The sequence below is a fragment of the Ursus americanus genome, chromosome 32, assembly GCF_024610735.1.
Source record: "Ursus americanus isolate L20-20 chromosome 32, mUrsAme1.1.p, whole genome shotgun sequence".
In the NCBI taxonomy this organism is placed as follows: domain Eukaryota; kingdom Metazoa; phylum Chordata; class Mammalia; order Carnivora; family Ursidae; genus Ursus; species Ursus americanus.
In genome coordinates this window covers 22357690-22378215 of record NC_142158.1, presented here as the reverse complement: position 1 = coordinate 22378215, position 20526 = coordinate 22357690, and the positions used below count along the sequence as shown (strand labels likewise).

Genomic DNA, 20526 nt, shown 5'->3' with positions numbered 1-20526 from the left:
GCTCTGCAGTGGCCTCTGGGTGATGTGAAGGACACTGTCTGTGCTGGCTGCCCTGTGTTCTCACTACTGTTATTTACTATGTGCGGTGAGCATGGGCATTACATGGGCTTCTGTTCCCTGCCATGCTTCAGTGCTCCCTTCTGGTAAGCAGGCAATAAAGTCAAATTTAAAGGAATCCTGGTCTTCCAAAGAGGTCAAAATAAGTGCTCAGAGAGCATTTTACAATTTTCTTGTGCATATCAGATGCCTTGCTAAGTGCCTTCCCGTATAGAATTGAATCAGGGCTGTTGTCCATTTGGGGGGGGAAAGTGTCCATCCACAAACAAAGGCTCACACTTGTTAGCATATGATTTTGCATATGATTTGCATGTTAATGGTCTAATGTCAAAACATGCAGTCATCTACCTGTCCTGGTTCCTTCCCCTCTATTGTCAGGATGGGCTGATTGGTCTTATTAAAATTAACTCTTAGGTTTCTCCAGCCTCAACTACAGCAAAATGAAAAGCTGCTACGATGACAGAAGAGGTGGTAAATTGTTCTGATTCTCCTGGAAGGTCTGTCATATTGCTGGGAACAAGCTTAAGTAAAGAGTCAGTTGCATGGATGAAATTCTCAGTTTGTGAGACAGGAGATTGATTGTTATTTATCTTGGTCTCCAAGCCCAAAAAGCTTTTTCCTTCTTGTAGCCCTGAAGCTCCAAACAACAGCTATTTCAATGTTCTGTCACTTATCCCCTCCAAATGGACTTATTTTAAACAAACACACAAATAAGTCTGTGATCACATCTATGAGAGGTGCTCATATTTCTATACAACTAAATATTTCAGATGCTTAGGAATAAAACGAAATGAAGCACATAGCAAGTAGAAAATTTTAATGAAGAGCATATTTGTCCAAGGACGGCACCCTAGGCATCATTTTGATGGGTAGAAGGAAGGTTTGTTAGTGAAAGGTGTTTTCCTCAAATTAGTAGCAGAAAGAGACACTGCATCTGGAAATACTTGCTAATAAGGGTGAGATGTTTGACTTCGGAGTCCAATTAACTCAGAAGTGACTGTAGCTCTCTGGTCTTATTAGATCTGGCACATACAACCACACACACACACACACACACACACACACACACACACGCTCCTCTCTGATAATTTAAAGAATTATTTAAGGAATGGCAATGTTTGTATACTATTGCTAAGAGATTTAAGGTTATGGTTAAGTCTAAGCACTCTGTGAGAAACACAAAGAGATATAATGAAATCCCTGCCTTCAACTATGATCTAGCTGGGAAGACAAGTCAAATTCATATGAAAATGTAGCTAAAATTTTACAGACCACAAATGCGCAAGAGTCGAAGGAAGTAATGGTGTTAGGGAAGTTTTTCATGAGTCTCAGGAGACAGCAAGGACAATTACATTATCATTCGTTTGTCCATTTACTCAGCTAATATTTATTAAGGGCCTAGGTATTAGGCACTATGCCTGGTGCTGGATATAAAGCAATGAGTGGAGCGCAGTTCCTGTTTCCTGATTCAATAATAAGTAATAAATCCTTTAATTTGTATAGTATGGAAGGGTTTATGGAACTCTTCTTGTATTTCATATTTAACTGTATGATCAACACAACCTTAAGGTGATGATATTTGTTACCCCTCTATTTTGATGAAAATATTTTCAGAGAGGGAAATGAAGGTTTAAAGCCCCTCAGAAATCAGGTGGCTGAGGCAGTGTTGAACTCCCTTTTTCTGATTTCAGGTCCTCCACCATCTCAGAGTATACTAGAGTAGAATGATCTAACTGGAGTAAAGGTTTCATGTATAGGAAAAGTAGGGAAGGTATCTAGAGAATTTGCTAAGAGTAAGGCTGCACAAAGCCTTTAAGAATAGGCTAAGAAATTTGACAATGGGGGGGCGCCTGGGTGGCACAGCGGTTAAGCGTCTGCCTTCGGCTCAGGGCGTGATCCCGGCGTTGTGGGATCGAGCCCCACATCAGGCTCCTCTGCTATGAGCCTGCTTCTTCCTCTCCCAGTCCCCCTGCTTGTGTTCCCTCTCTCGCTGGCTGTCTCTATCCTGTCGAATAAATAAATAAAATCTTTAAAAAAAAAAAAAAGAAATTTGACAATGGGAACCAGTAAATTTTGAATAAAGAAATCTTAGGAAAGAGAATAATACCTTAATAAACATGAAACCCATGATGGAACACAGAGCTAGGGCAAGATGGAGAAATTGTGGGTAACAGATTCACCACTATCCCACCACAAAATAACAACCCAGTTTACCCCAACATTGATTGAGCAGAGCTGATTTTCATGGCTAGAGGTTGCCAGAGAATGGGGAAAAGAAGCAAATATGAGAATGCTTATTGAAAAATAATTGGTATGTTGATGACTGCTTTGATATGAAATTAGGGAAAAGGATAAGAATAAAGTCAGTGTCCATCATACACAAATATAAATTCAAAATGAATTAAAGACCTAAATGTGAGACCTGAAACCGTAAAAATCCTAGAAGAGAGAACAGGCAATAACTTCTTTGACATCAGCCATAGCAACTTCTTCCTAGATGTGTCTCCTGAGAAACAAAAGCAAAAATGAACTATTGGGACTTCATCAAAATAAATAGCTTCTCCACAGTAAAGGAAACACTCAACAAAACTAAAAGGCAACCTATGGAGTGAGAGAAGATATTTGCAAATGACACATTTGATAAAGGGTTAGTATCCAAAATATGTAAAGAACTTATAAAATTCACACCCCAAAAACAAATAATCCAATTTAAAAATGGGCAGAAGACATGAACAGACATTTCTGCAAAGAAGACATCCAGATGGCCAGCAGACACATGAAAAGATGCTCTACATCACTCATCATCAGGGAAATGCAAATCAACACTGCAATGAAATATCACCTCACAACCTGTCAGAATGGCTAAAATCAAAAACACAAGAAACAACAGGTGTTGGCAAGGATGTGGAGGAAAAGGATTTCCACTGCGCTTATGCACTGTTGATGGGAATGCAAACTGGTACAGTCAATGTGGAAAACAGTATGGAGGTTCCTCACAAGGTTAGAAATAGAATTACCTTATGATCTAGCAATCGCACTACTGGGTATTTACCCAAAGACCACAAAACACTCATTCAAAGTGATATATGCATTACCACGTTTATGGCAGCATTATTTACAATAGCCAAGATATGGAAGCAGCCCAAGTGTCCATCAACTGATGAATGGATAAAGAAGAGGTGCTATGTATATATGTAATGGAATATGATTCAGCCATAAAAGAATGAAATCTTGTCATTTGCAACACTATACAGAGCTAAAGTATTATACTAAGTGAAATAAGTCAGAGAAAAAAAATACCATATGATTTCACTTATGTGGAATTTCAGAAACAAAACAAGCAAAAGGGAAAAAAAAATAAGAGAGTGACAAATCAAGAAACAGTCTCTTAACTATAGAGAACAAACTGAGGGTCACCAGAGGGGAGGTCGTGGGGGGATGGCTGAAACAGGTGACGGGGATTCAGGAGGGCCCTTGTCCTGATGAGCACTGGATGTCATACAGAAGTGCTGAGTCACTATATTGTACCCCCCGAAACTAATATTACACTGTATGCTAACTAAGTGAAATTAAAATAAAAACTTAAAAAAATTAAGTTGGTGTCTAAATTTTGAACTTGAGAAGTTGAGAATCATAGTTCTACTGTAAAAAAAGGAAAAAGTAGGAGCAATTGGCAGGAATCTTATCTCAGGGGAGATGATATGTTTAGTTTGGAGTGTGGAGAAGGAAATGATATTGTAATTCTCAATAGATAACACACAGTTGTCAGCTGATGTTGAAGCCTGGGGTTCAGAGGAGAGGATTAGAAATACGGATTTGACAGACTTTTTCAGAGCGAGCATCATTTCCACAGTGGAAGCCTTGCTGCTAGGTGAGATCTATAGGAAATGTGGACAGTGAAATGAGCAGAGGGCTAAGGACTGAATGAACATTGTCCAGTCAACCTGGCTTCTTGATGAATCATTTTCCTTTTCTTGATTGATCCTCAGTCTTTCGGAAATGCCAACTTAGCTAATGTTACGCCTCTGCATGCTTCAAGTAGCTAATGAATACAGTCCTGGACAGAGGAATCACCATAAGCAATGTCATTTCTCCTGGGTCATCCTGGGCTTACTTCTGGACCAAAAGCAGTTAAGTGCTGATTCAAGAGCCTGGAGGTAGAATCAAGACGTGCCCTGATACTATTTGATAGGGTGTGTGTTACAGTAAGAATTCACATTGGATCTTGTCGCTGGTTCCTGTCCAGATCTTCTAAAATGTTTGAAATCCCCTGAGTGATAACAGTGTTTTTTGTGTGCTAATGGGATGCCTCCTGCCTGGGACCTCTAGATAGCTTCTGGATGAGGACTGGTTACCAAAAAGACCAAGTGGGGATTAGAAGTTTGGAAATTTTAGCACCTCCCCTGCCCATCTTTGGGGAGAAGAGGGGGCTGAAGATTGAATTCAGTTACCAACGATCAATGATTTAATTAATCATGCTACATAATGAAACTTCCATAAAAACTCCTGAACAACGGAGTTTGGAGAGCTTGGTTGGTGAACACATCAATCAAAGTGCTGGGCAGATAGGAAATCTGAAGAAGGCATGGAAGTTCTACGCCTTCCTTCACCCCCATACTTGCCAGGGGTATCTCTTCCTTTTGGCTGTTCCAGGGTTGAATCCTTTATAACAAATCAGTAATAGTAAGTAAAACACTTCTGTGAATTCTGTGAGTCACTCTATTGAATTATGAAAGCTGAGAGGGAAGTGGTGGGAACCTCTGGTTTTGTGGTCAGCCTGGCAGAATGACAGTAGCCTGGGCACCCCACTGCCATTTGTGTCTGAGGTAGGAGCAGTCTTGTGGGACTGAGCCCTTATCTATGAGGTCTGATTGTCACCCCAGGTAGTGTTGAAATAGAATTGAATTGTTGGACACCCAGTTGGTGAGAGAATCAGAGAATTAACTGGTGCTTTGTAAAGATACCATGTATCTGGTGTCCGGGGCTGGGGGGTGGGGCGGGGGGACCTCTCTATAGTCCTGGAAGGTGCAGAGCTGATCAGTAATATTACCAGTTCTGGTAATTCACCATTCTTGGCTCTCTGTCCTGACCAAGGGAAGTGTTTATCTGGCTCTTAGTCATGAATGTCACCTTCCTGGAGCCATATGTCAAAATATTCATTGCTGCAGAAAATTTACACAGAATGGTGATTAGAACGTTACCCCCCCCCCCAAAAAAAATCTCTGATAATAGGTTCTAGTAAAGTGTGTGGTGGCAGACGCCCATTTTGAGGATAGGAATGAAACTATACTTTGAGGATATGCAGACCAGGTAAACTGATCACTTGTCTGAAAAGCATTGGCAGAGAAGAAGGGAGCTACATGGCCCAATGGTCTGGGGGCATCCTTGATTCAGCCGATGGTTACTTGGGTCTCCTCTGTAGGGAGTCCTGTAATCCTGCCTCAAGCATGTGGTTGAGAGCAATATTGTAAGTTCGATTGCTATGAAATGACTTGATCCAGCATGGGAAATAAATCACAATTAGGGATTGTAATAGGTATGGAGGAGACCAGGAAGGTGTGCCAAGATTTCTAAAAAAAAAAAAGAAAAAAGAAAGATTTTTAAGCTTGTAAATGGTAGACTTCAGTTTCAACCCATAGGATTTGTGTACATGTGGGAAGGATGTAGGTCTCGTTTTACAAGAAAGCTGAGGTGGCTCTTCTGGATCTCCGACTAGTTACCAGCAGGTCAGGGACAGAGCCTGGGACCCTCAGTCCCCTACTTATATCCTTCTCCTTCTCCCCACTGCCTTCCTGATTTTGTGCATGCCCACCATGCTGCAGGCCTATCTTCTCACAAACTTGCCATCCCTCTGCTTTCTGCCACGGTGTTTCCTACACTTGTCCAACTCTTTCTCTTACTTCTCTGCATTGCATGCTACCCTTCCCTTGAGATTTATTACGAATGTCCTGTGCCCCATGAAACTTCTTTGAAGTCCCTCCTACAGTTCTCTCTCCTAATTAATTCTTACAGCTCACTGATTCATGCTCGTATGGTCCTTATTTATGGGCTGTTCTGAATGTCTGGCCAGACTGAGAGCACTGTTGGAAGGAATATGCCTTATACACATTTACTTTATCCACACTATTGCATCTTTTTGTATAACCTTTATTCCTTTTATTTTTTTTTAAGGATTTTATTTATTTATTTGAGAGAGAGAGAGAGCACAAGACAGGAAGAGAGGCAGACAGAGAGGGTGAGGTGTGCTCCTGCCGAGCAAGAAGCCAGATGTGGGACTTGATCCCAGGACCCTAGGATCATGACCTGAGCTGAAGGCAGACGCCCAACTGACTGAGCCACCCAAGCACCCCAAAGCGAAGTGTCTGCATTGGCCGGGAATCAAACCTGGGCCTCCCACATGGCAGGCGAGAATTCTACCACTGAACCACCAGTGCCATGTTTTTATTTCTCTATTTTTCTGTTCATGATGTTTTTGGTCTAACTGGCCTAAAGATTTTAACACTAGTGAACCAGAGTGACCTCTTTCCTCCTTTGTACACATCTTCCTGAATCACTGTCCACATAGATCTGTGTTACAGAAAATACAATGTATGTGGGTAACGACAATAGGAAGTGAAGAATAAACATCAATAGTTTGAATTGAAGACTGAAGTTAATTTAAAACCTAATTATCAGGGACTTCCTCAAGACAGAGGGTGTGACTTAAGTTAATAAACTTCTCATAACAGGCATTCCTGAAATGGAAAGGCTTTTTCTCACACAGAACATACTTTATTGACTCTTCTGTGGGCTGTATTCATAGTTAGGACTAAAAAATCCAGTGGGTTTAATTCCCAGGAGTGTCTCAACCCTGGAAACAACCTTTTGTCGAGGAAGAAGAATGCTACTGATCTGATGTGGTTTTAGGAGCACCGGGAAGGCCCTCTTCCCACCCATTCCCTCCAGCCCTGGAATACCAGTTCTCACTTGACTATTAATAATACAAACAGTATTGGGGCGCCTGGATGGCTCAGGACATTGAGCACCCAACTCTTGGTTTCGGCTCAGGTCATGATCTGAGGGTCATGAGATGGAGCCCTACGTCTGCTTGAGATTCTCTCCCTCTGCCCTTCCCCTGGCTTGCATGCACACTCTCCCTTTCTCTCTCTCTTTCACAAATAAATAAATAAATAAATAAATAAATAAATAAATAAATCTTAAAAAGACAATAATGGAATAGTATTAAAAACTTTTAATAGTCTCGAAAGGCCAAAAACTTATATAGCAAATCAGCAAAAACTTAGATTAAATACCCCTCCGAGAGGTAATACAATCACAAGTTAAAGCTACGTTAAGACTGAGGGTAGGAGAAAACAGAAAGGAGCTCTGTAACATTGCAAGGTGGTGGGGGAGGAAGAAACATGATCTAAAGTAGACGGGATGGACAGGGCTGCTGAAAGCCCCAGAGAAAATTCAACACACTTCACACGGTTGCCCTGCTTACTGAGACACATTAAGGATGAGATAAGGATTCTTGGTCTCCAACTCTCAGTTCCAAGTTTCTTACAAAAAGTAAATAAATACGCTTCACAAAAACTGACTCTTTGTAGAACCTGGCCCAATTATTTTGCAACCACTTATTTCTAGGCTCAGAAAGTTTTCCCCAATACAAGTCTGGATCTTGAGACTGTGATCTGATTTTCAACCACGAGTGTGAAAACATATTTTCCTATTCTTAAAGCTGATTTCTGGATTGCTTGACTAAGTCACTTAATAGTGATGTACTGAGTAAACTCTTAAAGAGAGAAGTAACAAAGACTCCTTTTTTTAATTTCCAGAGTCAATAAAGGATTCAACATCCCCATTTAAATCCAAACATAAAATAGATACCCAGGGACTCAAAAGGTAAGAAAGGCATCCCATTCTCACATCTTACTCCGTGGTAAATGGCCTCATTATAATACTTTGCTGATGTGAACACGACTTCCCAGTTCAGCCACCTCCAGATAGTAGGAAGAAGTGCAAGGCTCAGATACAGGAGGGCCACATGGAAAGGACCGCAGAACCACGCCAGAGCGCTTAGGATTGTCGGCCATCTTTGTTCACAAATTTTGTGACATGGAAACAATCTTGACTGATGTTGACGATTCTTTCTTAAACAGCTGTGAAACTATGATCCTTCTGGGAGTAGGCTATGCCATCTCCCTGACTTGACAAGCTCAAACAGTTTTCCAGGAGGATCCCTCATATTAATGCTTTCATAACAATTAAGTTTAAAAAAAGATATAATGTCAAAAAACCTTATTCTCAAAGGCAAGCTTTGGTTCTTTAAAAAAATGTTCAGGTTTCTCTTTCTTTTATATCCTTTCCTTCTAGCAAGTGTCCTTGGTCATAGCTTGAATTGCTGTTGCATCGATTCTTTTTTTTCCAAAAAATTAGAACCTTCTATTTCTTTCTCTGACTGGGCTTCACACATTTTGTCTGTACTCTGGCAAAGAACTGCTTGGCAGAGCATTGTCTTGGGGCTTCCTCCCCTTCTCTGCCTTGTGCCAGACACATTTGTGGGTGCTCCTTCCTTTAAACCTGCCCACTAACCGAGCCTTCACTAAAGGAGCTATCCCCCTCCAGCTCCACATTCTTCCTCAGTGGTTGACTATGACGGGGAAAATAGGCGTACGAAGCATTTTGCATTCTCTGGATGTACCACACAGTAATTCTGCTGTCTGAAAACTCTGTAATGTCAATAATTGATGCACTTGAGAAGTGGTAATTAAATTAGTTAATTATGCTGGTAAAATTACATGCAATTATGTGACTGCAGGGTATGTTTAGTAAATTAGGCTTTCCCATACTCACTACATATTGTGGTGCCAATTTTGTTCCTTGATGATTAGGTAGCTTTTGATACTTCTTAATTGATTTAATACCTGGATCTTCATTAGCCCTTGATTGCTATGCTATGTATGTCTGACATTTTTTCTCTCTGATATTTTACTGAGATCGTACATCAGGGGAAAATATACGTACATGCTTGGGAATGATACATGTATATATGTGAATATATTCACATGTTTCTCATTTAAAACGTTTAGATGTTGAAATATCACCTCCCCCACGCCCTCCCACCTTCTGAGAAAGAGCTAATCCTAAAAGTTGACTCAAATAGAATCCAGGAACTTAACTCTTCTTGGACACTCTAAAAAAAAAAAAAGAAAGAAAAAATCATGTTTAATTATTTTGCTTCTGAAATATCAATACAAATAGTACTAGGCAGTAATAGAAAGAAGCAGAACAGCAGAATTTTTAGGAAAGTTAATCATTTTATGTCTCGACACATATGTAAGATTTAAATAAGGTCTTTTATCCATGAGGAGGTAACTGAAAGGTTATATGTCATAGAAATTGCAAAGCTGTCACTTGACCTTTAGAGGGGCATAGTCCACCACAGGTTTCTCACGTACGTTAGTATGTCCCTACGGAGCAATGAGAGTAAAGGGGACCATCATTGCGATGGGTGGGGTTCATGGATAGAGCTTCTTGCTTCAAGATTTGCAATGACCAAGAGCCGGAAGGGAGCCTGGGAATTGCTTGGTTGATTCCCCACATATAATAGATGAAGAAATGAAGATCCCATTGACTGCTTTGTGGGTATTCTCACAGCGAAGCAATGACTAGGTTGGGTCCAGAATTTGGGTCTTCTGCCCCTCTGGTCAGTGGTAATACACCACACACTATCACTGTATTTTTTCTACTTTGTCAGTTTCCTATCAGTCACTCTACACCTTTGTATTGCCTTTACTCAGACAGAGGCTAAGCACATTTTCAGAAGAGCTCCTTCTTTAACTATAACCTGAGGGTCAGGAGGCAACGTGAGTTACTTAGAAGAAAACATACCAATTCTGTATGGGGGAATCAGAAACTTAGTCTTTTCTGTTTGCTTCTTTCTTAAGAAGTCAACTCATCTGCCAGCACCTGCAACTTCTATATTCTATATCTCATCCATAATGTAAACAACAAGGCACCCCTAATGTGCAGGAAGTTTCTGGAAAGGAAAATAGTCTTACCAGTGCTGGGAGGAATGGGCAAGTTTGACCACTACTGGGGACTCCTCTTGTCCCTCTGAAGCCAGAGAGGTGGACAGACAGCCCAAAGCCTCTGCTGGTCCTAAGTTAGAGTCCGTGATGATCTGGAAAACTTCATTTCTGAAATAGATAAGCAAAGACCACTCCTTCATGGTTTTTTTCTTTTTCTTTTTGATCCTTCAGTAGATGAAAAGGCATATTAAAAATAAATGATAATAATTTTCAGTTTACAATGCTGTACACTTTCTTTATCTGTGTGAATTTTTACACGCATCCTGTGGTGACAGAGCCCAAGAATTAGGCCCATTCCATAGATTCTTTTTATTCTAACCCAGAAATTTAGCCATATTAGAATAGTGAAGAGATGCATAGACTCAACCAACTTTTTTAAGTAAGAATAAGTGATATCTAGTTCTTCGTATGTTTTATGAATTCAAACTCTTAAGGAAACCTGCCTCTGATCTCTTGCAGGCAGCTTTCCCTAATTCCCTCCTCCTCTTGCAAGAAGTAGTCTCATAATACCATAATACCTGTCTGTGTCCCCATCACTGCATTTCTGCTTTGCTTTATGTTTGTCTTGTCACACATACACACACAATACCAGATGGTGAAATTCTTTTTTTTTTTTTTAAGATTTATTTATTGATTAGAGAGTGAGACCGCACGTGGTGGGGGCAGGGGGAACTGGCAGAGGGAGAGGGAGACAAGAAGACTCCCAGCTGAGTGGGGAGTCTGATGCAGGGCTTGATCCCAGGACCCTGAGATCATGATCTAAGCTGAAATCAAGAGTCAGATGCTTAATGGACTGAGCCACCCAGGTGCCCCTAGATGGTGAAATTCTTTCCTGAAGGTGTTCCGGTTGATTTGCTTTCTGGTCATTAACCTTCAGCCCAATGCCTTGTCCTATGCTCAATGTCCAGTCCATAGTTGTTGAATGATGAATAAGTGAATATTGGCCTAAAATCAACATTCTTAGTATCATCAGGTGGCATTTAAACTCTTACCTCTGCACTTTCTTCTTCACAGTCTCAAATATCTATGACTGGCCACGGAGTTTTTGTTGTACTTAATACCACATGCTCTAGATATTTAAGTACATTTCTCTATTTCTTTAAAAGCTAATACCTTCTAGGATATAAACTGAAAATGCTCTTGATCATTAGGTTGAAAATTTTTATTTTACTAACTTAAAATTGACATTTACTTTTCCGGGTCTATCAGCTCCAAAGGATATATGATCTTTAACATAATTATCAAATATATTCTAGTCACACAGAAGCATTGGTTTAAAACACCAAATGTATTTAAATCTCTCTCTGTGTGTCTTACAAGAATAAATTCTAGGTATGCATTTTCATGTTTTCCATTTAAATTAATGTGGATACAGGGGAAGACAAGTAAAACAAAGAAATCCTTGCTAATTCTTACAGATAATGTAAGGATTGGGGAAACGGGGAGGAATCATGGAGGAAAAAGGAGAACGTTGGGGAATTAGAGGAGGAACTAGCAGAGTAGTGATGGAAATCCTGCTGCTTCCCATCAGCCCTGCCAAGAAGCAGGCAATAACACCACCTGTCTGTTGGCAGCCACAGGTACCTACGCATGGTTCGTGTTTTTTCCTCTCCAGATTTCAAGATTTAGATTGGAGACCCAACTAGTTAAATCAACAGGTGAAACAAGATGTCATGAAGAAAAAAATCACCCTCAGCATCGCTGGGTGGGGAGGAGGAGAGGCAACCAGGAGTTCTCTCCAGGCACTCTTGTGCGTTTCATAAGGCGCTTCTTGTTGAAAACCCTTTCTTGGCCCCTGCGCTTCTGCAAAGCCAGCAAGCTATCCTGTAAGCTGGCATTCTGCCATTATAACAGATGGCTGGCAGCGTAGGCAGCAAAGACCATGTAGGAGCATCACAAGCGAGTACTGAGGGCGAGCTCTCTAGGCATGAGTCTGCAGTCTGTCTGTCCATTAGTTAGCCCTGAGCTCCTGAACAAAGTGGGGATAGGGAATATTTCTGTCTAGCTCTTTGGCCATGACTCGCCTTAGGCAGAAATGCCAGCATTTCTTATTTGTGTTTTAGTGTTGAGTTTTCTACTCCAACTCTGGTGTGTGTAAGTGTGTGGGATATTGCAAACGGGGGATGGAAACGATGGAGACATTCTAAATGAAACCATTAGTGTTTCTAGTTTGCTCACCCTCTCCAGTTCATTCTGAGCACTCCTGTCAAATTCACCTCCTAGGGCACAGCTTAGATCATATCTCATCTTCCCCAAAACTTCTTATGATAATGGTGATGATGACGATGAGGAGGAGGACGACTTTGGTAATGATGATGGTATTGATGACAATACTGGTAGTGGCTACTGTTTGTTAAACACTTACTGTATACACCATTTGTTTGCTTCATTGGCAACCGGGGCTCAGAATCTAACTTGCCAGGAAAGGTCACATAGCTATTAAGTGTCAGAGCTCAGATCTGTACCTACATCTGTCCGATTCTAGAGTGAGCACTGTAACAACTTTACACAGTATATGCAAATATAAGCAAATTCATCCAAATAATCTCTGAACATTTCTTGACTGTCACCGACTTAAAATTTAAGAAGATAAAAACTCGTAATTTAACTCAAAGTTTAGTTTAAAAGATTTTTTTTAGTTCTGATATGTTTCTCTGTTTTTTAACTGATTAAGAGAACATTTGCTCTGAGAAACAGGGTTCCATCCAGTTAATGAGGACAAATTAAACCATATGACTTAGTGGAGTCACCAGAGTAACTCTCTGTAACATGGTAAGCAGGGAGGCATAAAGGACATATGTCTATTTCAAGAAACTGCCAGAGAGTCGGTTTGTAATCAGGTGGGATTTCTGTTTTCTATTGGCTTATCTGTGATGTTATGTTTGGGATCATATAAGAAAGCAAAAACATAGATCAGTTGGTTTGTTTCTTCTAGAGACTAATTGAGGCTCCAGCATGTGTGGCTTTCCCATTCCCAAACCCTTTTTTAAAAAAGGTGTTAATGATGCTAACTTCCTTATGGTTAACCTGAATCTCTTTTAGTAGTGTCTTATTTCCAAAAAAGAAAGGAAAGTTCTTCATATACTTGAACATAATTACCCTCTTTCTATCAGTTAGCTGTTGCTGCATGACCGATAACCACAGAAATCTAAGCGACTCAGAAAATAAGCGTTCAGTCTCCTGGAGCGGAGGGTAGACAGTTGCATGACTGACTGTGGCCGCTGTAAGCAGATATAGGCTCACATTATCTCTTTTCCTCCAGCTGGAGTCAGTGGTGAGCTTGGGCATTTATTTATTTATTTATTTATTTATTTATTTATTTATTTATTTATTTTTAATTAGTTCTCTTCACAACGGCAGAAGTGCAAAAAGGCAGTCCAATCACCCAAACGTTTTAAAAAGACTTTGGTCCTGCCTCTTCCATTAACATCCATTGGTAAAAGCAAGTCCGGGGGTCAAACCCACAGTGAGGAAGAATCTTTGCTTCTCTCTTTGGGTGGGGGAAAGGAAGTGCAGTTCTCATGGTAAGAAGTAAAGATAAAGGAAAGGGTGAAGAATTGGTCATCAGTCCCGTTTCTGGTCGTTCCTTACTGCACGCCCCTGGGCTACTCTTGCTCTATTCAGTTATGTGCTGAGATGCATATGCTCTTCTCTCAGACCTTTTATTACTATTTCGGCAAAATTGCAAGACTCGCCATTTGCGCCTGCGCAAAGCCCGTTGTATTTTTCGGATGGCATTTTCCTCCTTCAGGGCCATGTGATAACATCCTTCTCCAGGAAGTACTTATCACCATGAAAATTGCACTCCTCGCAGTGCATGGTAAGGCCCTTCTGCTCTAGCTCTCTGGCATCTAAGCGCGCTCAGCGTTCTACTCAGCCATGTATAAAACATGCCCTTTGGTGTGAAGAACAACTTCTTGATTGAAATTGATCTGCAAATGGCTCCTCCTTTGGGCAGAAACATGAACAACCTCAAACTTCCTGTGAAACACATTTACATCGTCCCTGGCTGCATCACTCGAGGTTTTGCTTTGTAATCAACTTCTTAAACACTTTTGGTGCTCTCAATTTTCTTTATTAAGGATCGAATGAGATGCAGGTGGGGAGGAGGTCAGGGAATATGAGCTCGTATGTAGGTACCTACATGGATGTATGATTATGCAGAACGTATTTACCTTTTTCTGCAATAGCAGGACTGTTATACCCTTCCGATGCCCCTCGATAAATATGAAATATTAGTTTGGGCTGATATTACTTTTTAGAGAGAACATACACATACACATTTATGACCACTGCTTATGTCTCAGCAAATGCGTGTTTAAAATTCCAGATCTGAGGACCTGGACCAGATCTGTGAGAAAAGTTATAAATTAAGATCTCTGTGCACATCATATTTTCATGGTAACCAGGCAGAACAGGCTGATTCAGATGTTTGGGAGCATGAGAGTACTTAATCTGTTACCATTGCTTTGCATCATATCATGTTCTAGACTTCTTAGGAGCAATCTTTATTTATTTTTGGAGCTCACAGATTGCATTTCAACGAGTCAGGAATATTTTCCAGCTTATTTTAGTGAACTTACGCATATTTTGCCCACATGGAGAAAAAATACACTATTTTCCAAAGGGTTGCTATTAGAGCTATTCTAGTACTAGACTGTCATTTTATTTGATGACCCCAGGGATAAAAGAAATTCACCTGCTTGTATGGTTTTGTGCATGTATGGAAAGGGGCGGACATGCCAAAATAGCACGGTTCTGTTGGTTAGATAAATCAAGGAGTAGCTCTCACTGGAACCTTGTGTTTTAATTGTGCTCCTCAAACCCAAATACCTTGCTTTGTTAGATAATCCTTCTTCCCTGAGCCCCTTAGCAAACCCTGAAACATTACTTCACCTTTAAGAGCTAATTAGGGCAATAAATATGCATATTTGACTCAAAGCTTGCAGTCCCAGTGATGATGGGATTAGTTGCCTGGTTATTTGTGGTTATTTTTGTAACACCTGTGGATTCCAAGATTGATAGTTCGTTTCATCAGAATCATGTGTCGTACCTTTTTAGTAACTCACTGAACACAGGTGTTTCCTGATTATCTATTTGATTCACATAGTGACCAAAATTAAAACAGAATAAATAAACCTTGCTATATCTACTTTCTCTTTCCATGCCTATTTCCATTGTCATGCCTGTGGCACTGTTTAAAGTAGAGGGAATTGGTGGGCCCCCCATCTCATTTTGATTTAGTAGAACCTGAAATCACTGCAGACTCTTCCCCGTACCAAGCCTCACTGCTGGTGCAAACAGTCTGTTGAATGAATACATGAGTATATGACTGAACATATACATGCATGTATGAATGTATTTCCTGTAAATGTTTGCCACAAATACCACGATCGTGGATAAACCACCCCACTTTTATTCTTACTCTTATTTTAAACTCCCCTTTGCTGTTAGGATTCTCCAGTATTCAGAGACAGTGAGAAGCATCATGCATCAGGAAGGACTAGAGATAAGGAAACTAAAAAGGACCAAATCTTTCAGCCCATTAATCAAACCCATAATTCCCACTAAAGCAAGTAAAACAATGAATAGAGCTAAGAAAAAAAATTACTCTATGTTATGAGCATATTTAAAAGCTAAAATCAGAGACTGTTGTCCCAGGGCACACAGGAGACATTTCTAAAAGGCAGAGGAATTTGAAGACCCTCATTAAGAAGATGTCGCCTGCAAGCTCAGATAAAACAGGAAAGAAAAATGTATCTGAAGTTCGAACGAAATGTAGCTCATATTCCTCCTCCCACTCTGTTTCTCTGAATGATTCTCTAAGTTACAATATGAGCAAAATGGAGCTTGAAATAGACAAAATGGGACAAGAGCTTTTTTTTTTTTTTCCGTGTAATATCTTAATGGAATTGCTACTCCCTGCCTTCTGTGTAAAGATTATTTGGTTTTTCCATATACTTAGGAAGGAAAATTTTAAGTTTCCAGTAAGGTACTTCTTTGCAGTAAGTACCACCATTCTGTTTCTAGATACCTCATAATTAGGGTATTTAGGGGCTATATTTATTTGGTTGTGCCTTATCCAGTTAGATTAGGAACCATTAGTATTTGCACAGCTTAATGGAAATGATAGCTAAAATGTGAATGAGTGCCTCCTTTGTGGGTTAAACTAAGCCTAGAAGCCAACAGCTAAAGCAGTTAAGTGTGTGCCAGTTCTCATAAAAAGAGCAGCCACGGGCGGTGAAGGCTGCACTGAACGCACAGGATCCAAAAAAGCCTCCATGAGTCTCCTTCCCGGCAATCCGTATGCCTGCCTCTAACCCTTTACTCATGCTCCGCCCTTCACCCCATTAACAGATGCATGCACCCACACACATCCTATAGCCAAAATCAGAGAACATTTTTGCTTTTGCTCTCCTTTCCTCTTTAGCAAAAATATGAGCTCTTTTTTTTCCTTTTAACTACAGTTTTGAAGAATTATGCACCACTAGTTGGAATTCTCCAAATCACCATATTTCAGATTTCAGAGAAGAGCGATGCTTCGAATGATTTGCACTTTAAGCATAAAGGGTGACAGCCAAATGGCTCACGTACCCAGTTAACCATGTTAACTTTCAGTTTGTAAGGCTCCTAAAACTGCAACTCATTAAAAACCAAAACCCAACCCAACCCAAACCAAAAAGAAACAAAAAACACGATTTTTGTTTTAAATCATTGAATTGATGCAAAACCTTCGTGAATTACCTGAACTTTGCCACTCTCATGAGGGGGTTATGAAAGAAGCCAGCAGCTCCTTTTTTTAGATCCTGCACCTTGTTCATCTTCATTTCTGATGATGCAAGTTTACCACCAAGCAATATACAATTGCTCATTTTTTTTAATTGCTTCAGTCAGAAGGGTTTACAAAGACTACAGAATGAATTAAGGTAAGATACAGTCTTTCTCTTCAAGGAGTTCATGACACAAGCATATAAAACTATAAAATGATGGATATATATATATAATATTATGTGTAATATATTTATTATATCATATCATATATAGTACTATAATGAAAAATGAGTTGTGGAAAGACAGAAGCGGAATCAGATCATTTAACCTGAGTTGTTGAGAAGACTTTTCAGAGGAGGGGATGGTTGATTCCTGAAAGACAGTTACCTACCCAGTGGAAAGACATATTGTTTGACCAGCAAGAAGTTCATCAGAATGAACCACCCATAAAGTAGAGAGGACTTTAGATTTGCACTATCTAATAAGGTGGCCAGTACCTCACGTGGCTATTTAAATTTATTAAAAAGAAAAGTGTTAAAAATGCAGTTGCTCAGTAGCTAACCACATTTCAAGTGTTCAGTAGCCATGTACGGTCAGTGGTTACTGTGTTAGTGTGGATATGGAATATGACAGCAGAAGTTTCCATTGCATGGTGCCGCTGTGGACGTCAGGCAGGAAGTCAGGCTGGAGTTACAGGTAGGATTTACTGAACACAAAGGTAGAATTGAAACTCTATGAGTGGATAGCTTTACCCAGAGAGTAAAAAGTGAGTGGAGAAGAGGAAGTCCTCTGGTGTATACCACCATTCAAGAAGAGGATGGAGTGGGAGATAGTATGAGCAAACGTGCTTGAAACAGAATGGTCAGAAGAAGCATGGAAACTGGAAATCCTAGAAGTTCAGCAAGGAGAGTATTTGGAGACGTCCTTAGCTGCTGAGGATGCCTGATACTGTAGAAAATCTCATGAAAATTGACAATTGGTTGTGAGACCTAAAAAACGGGAGGTCATCCATCTGTACTATTAGGGAAGGTTGGTCAAGAGGGGTTGTGTGTGTGTGTGTGTGTGTGTGTGTGTGTGTGTGTGTGTGTGTGTTGGAGTAAATGTGGGGAGAAGGTAGGCTGAAGAGTGTAGGGGACTGAATTGTGTCTCCAAAGATATGTCCGCATGGCAACCCTCAGAGGCTCAGAAAGGAATCAGCTTCTCCCCCAGAGCCTTCAGAAGGAGCATGGCCCTGTTGACACCTTGATTTCTGACTTCCCTCCTTGAGAACTGTGGGAGAATCAGCTTCTGTTGTTTTAGCCACCCAGTTTGTGTGGTTTTCTTACAGCTGCCACAGGGAGGCAAAGGGCATTCAGGAGCAAACGGGGAGTCAAAGAATGGAGATAGAAAGTTTTGACAAATGGTTAGAAACACAAACGTTCTCAAGGGACAGACAGGTGAAGTCAGTGGTGAGAAATGAAAACAGAAGTGGTAAAGAACTGGTGAATTTGAGCTTCTATGTCCAGCCACCAAACCGACACCCAGACTGTATTCCCATGCATCCCTCCTGCTTCCCACACTGACCAGCCCCGCTGCTCATATTTATTGCGATCTTCCTGTCTTTCTTCCCATTCTCTCTTACTTACATAAGCTTCGACTTTATGTTTAGCCGTTTTAGCTAACTTCTCATGTCATGTTAAAATCCCTCTCATTTTTTTGACCTGAGAGCATCTGTTTCTTGTTAGTTGCTAAACCTGCTCAAATCCTTCTATTTCTCTGCTCTGGGGAGAAATTCTGGTAGCTGTGATGATTTCTCACTGCTGGTTCAAGTTGTCTGAGCAACGCTTATGTCCTGGCTGCAGGTCAATTTGCTTTTATCTGTCTCCAGTCCCTCTCTTCTAACCTTCCCCCAGTAGCTGTCCCCAAAGGTTGCTTTTGAGAACATACCCCACCTCTTACCTTTATCGTTCTCGAGAACATGGGATTACCCAACAAGCGAGTTCTCAGCTCTTCGCGTCACAATCTCTTTCTGCCTTTACTACACTGTTTGACTTTCATCTTTGAGCAAGTACAATCTTTCTCCATTTGAGCAAGACTAATCTTTCCACTTTTTGAAAGGGGACTTTACTTTTTCCCTTTTTCTGAATATACACGTTCTTCCCCCACCCTCCATGTTTTCCTGAGACTCTGGCCACTTCATTTCCGCTCAGTCTTTTCCCTGGCCGATCTCCTGATCTCACCCAGCATCCTGTGGTGACCTATCCTGATTCTCAGCCTCCTTCCTGAGCTGTCTGTCTGCTGGCCACCTCCACTTGCATAATTTACAAAAGTTCAGCGAGCTTAAGAATACACTTACCATCTTTCTCTCCAAACCCCACTTCTTTCCAAGAATCCTCGCCCCCCCCCCCCTTTTTTTGTTAACACAGCAGAAATCCTCCCTGTTTGTGTAGATTTGAAACCCTGGAAACTGCTTCAAATCTGCCTTTTCCCTGACCCACCCCCATCTTTGTAGAATCATAGATCATAGTGCTTTTCACACTATAATTGTTTACAGGACATTTTGAGTTCCTGAGATAGGCACCGCAATAGAGGGAAGAACACTATATAGCTGGAAAGGGAGACTGGAACTTGAACTTGAACCAGCACCAGGCTTTTACCCCTCTGTGCTTCTGTGACCTCTGGCAAATCATTGAGCCGCTTTTTGCCTTAGGGTCCCTGTCTTTAAAAAGGTGGTAATAATACCTTCCTCAAAAGATTGTTATGATGATTACAGAGGTTAATATGCACAAACGTTCTATACAAATTCTGAAGTGACATACTATGTTTAATCTTTGAGATTACCAGCTATATCATCCTCTAATAGTTCTCACTCTCAGAGAGGAGAGACTTGAAAAAAAGTAGAATTAGATCAGTTTAAAACCTCTTTTGCAATAAGCAAACAATTCTCAATGGATCAAGTTCTGTACTGTCTATAGACTATTAGTTTTAATCCATATGAAATTGCTATTCCTAACGGGTTTTTAAAGGCAATTGTTGAAAGTGCATATGGTCCAAATCAATAGTGCTGATACTTCCCTTTGATGGCTCCAGGAGAGTCCAGACATTGGAAGGGCATATGGCACCCTTGACATTGCATTAGCAAATCTTTTGCTAATGATATTGGGGTGGAGGCAAAGCTTATGCTAACCTCTGTTGCTATGTCTTCATTACCAGCATCCCTGCCCATCAGGTACCCCAGTTTCCTCTGTGTCCCAAAGTGAACGGGAGGGCGGAAGCATCCGGCCCACACACTTTAGTTACTTGCCTCACCAACGTAGAACACATCTATAAGGTAAATCTACTTTGGTTGTTGTCCTTATGAGGTTTGTTATCAATCCCATGATCTGCAAGTTTTGGCTGAAACCCGGAAGTCTTTGACTTGATGAATCAAAGTGATATTTTATATAAATTGTTAAGTTGTCCTTTGCTGTTTCTTGGTCCTAAGTGCTTAGGACTTAGTGCCTAGAACTCTTGGGATTTTCTTTGAGCTGACAACAGGTAACTACATCATTAAAAAAGTCACTCTATGGAGCCTAATGAGTATCAACAAAATAAAATGAGATAATATATTCTTTAACTAAAATATTTTTAATATGAAGATTGGCCT

General features: G+C 40.6%; 1 protein-coding gene and 1 non-coding gene across 3 annotated transcripts in view; one reads left to right on the top strand and one right to left on the bottom strand.

Annotated features, from left to right (window-relative positions):
• Positions 1–20526, top strand: part of LOC148107327 (uncharacterized) — a 176686-nt gene that overhangs the window by 140822 nt on the left and 15338 nt on the right. The window lies entirely within an intron of this gene.
• Positions 6421–6491, bottom strand: TRNAG-GCC (transfer RNA glycine (anticodon GCC)). The gene has a single exon. It is a non-coding gene; the product is annotated as a tRNA-Gly (tRNA).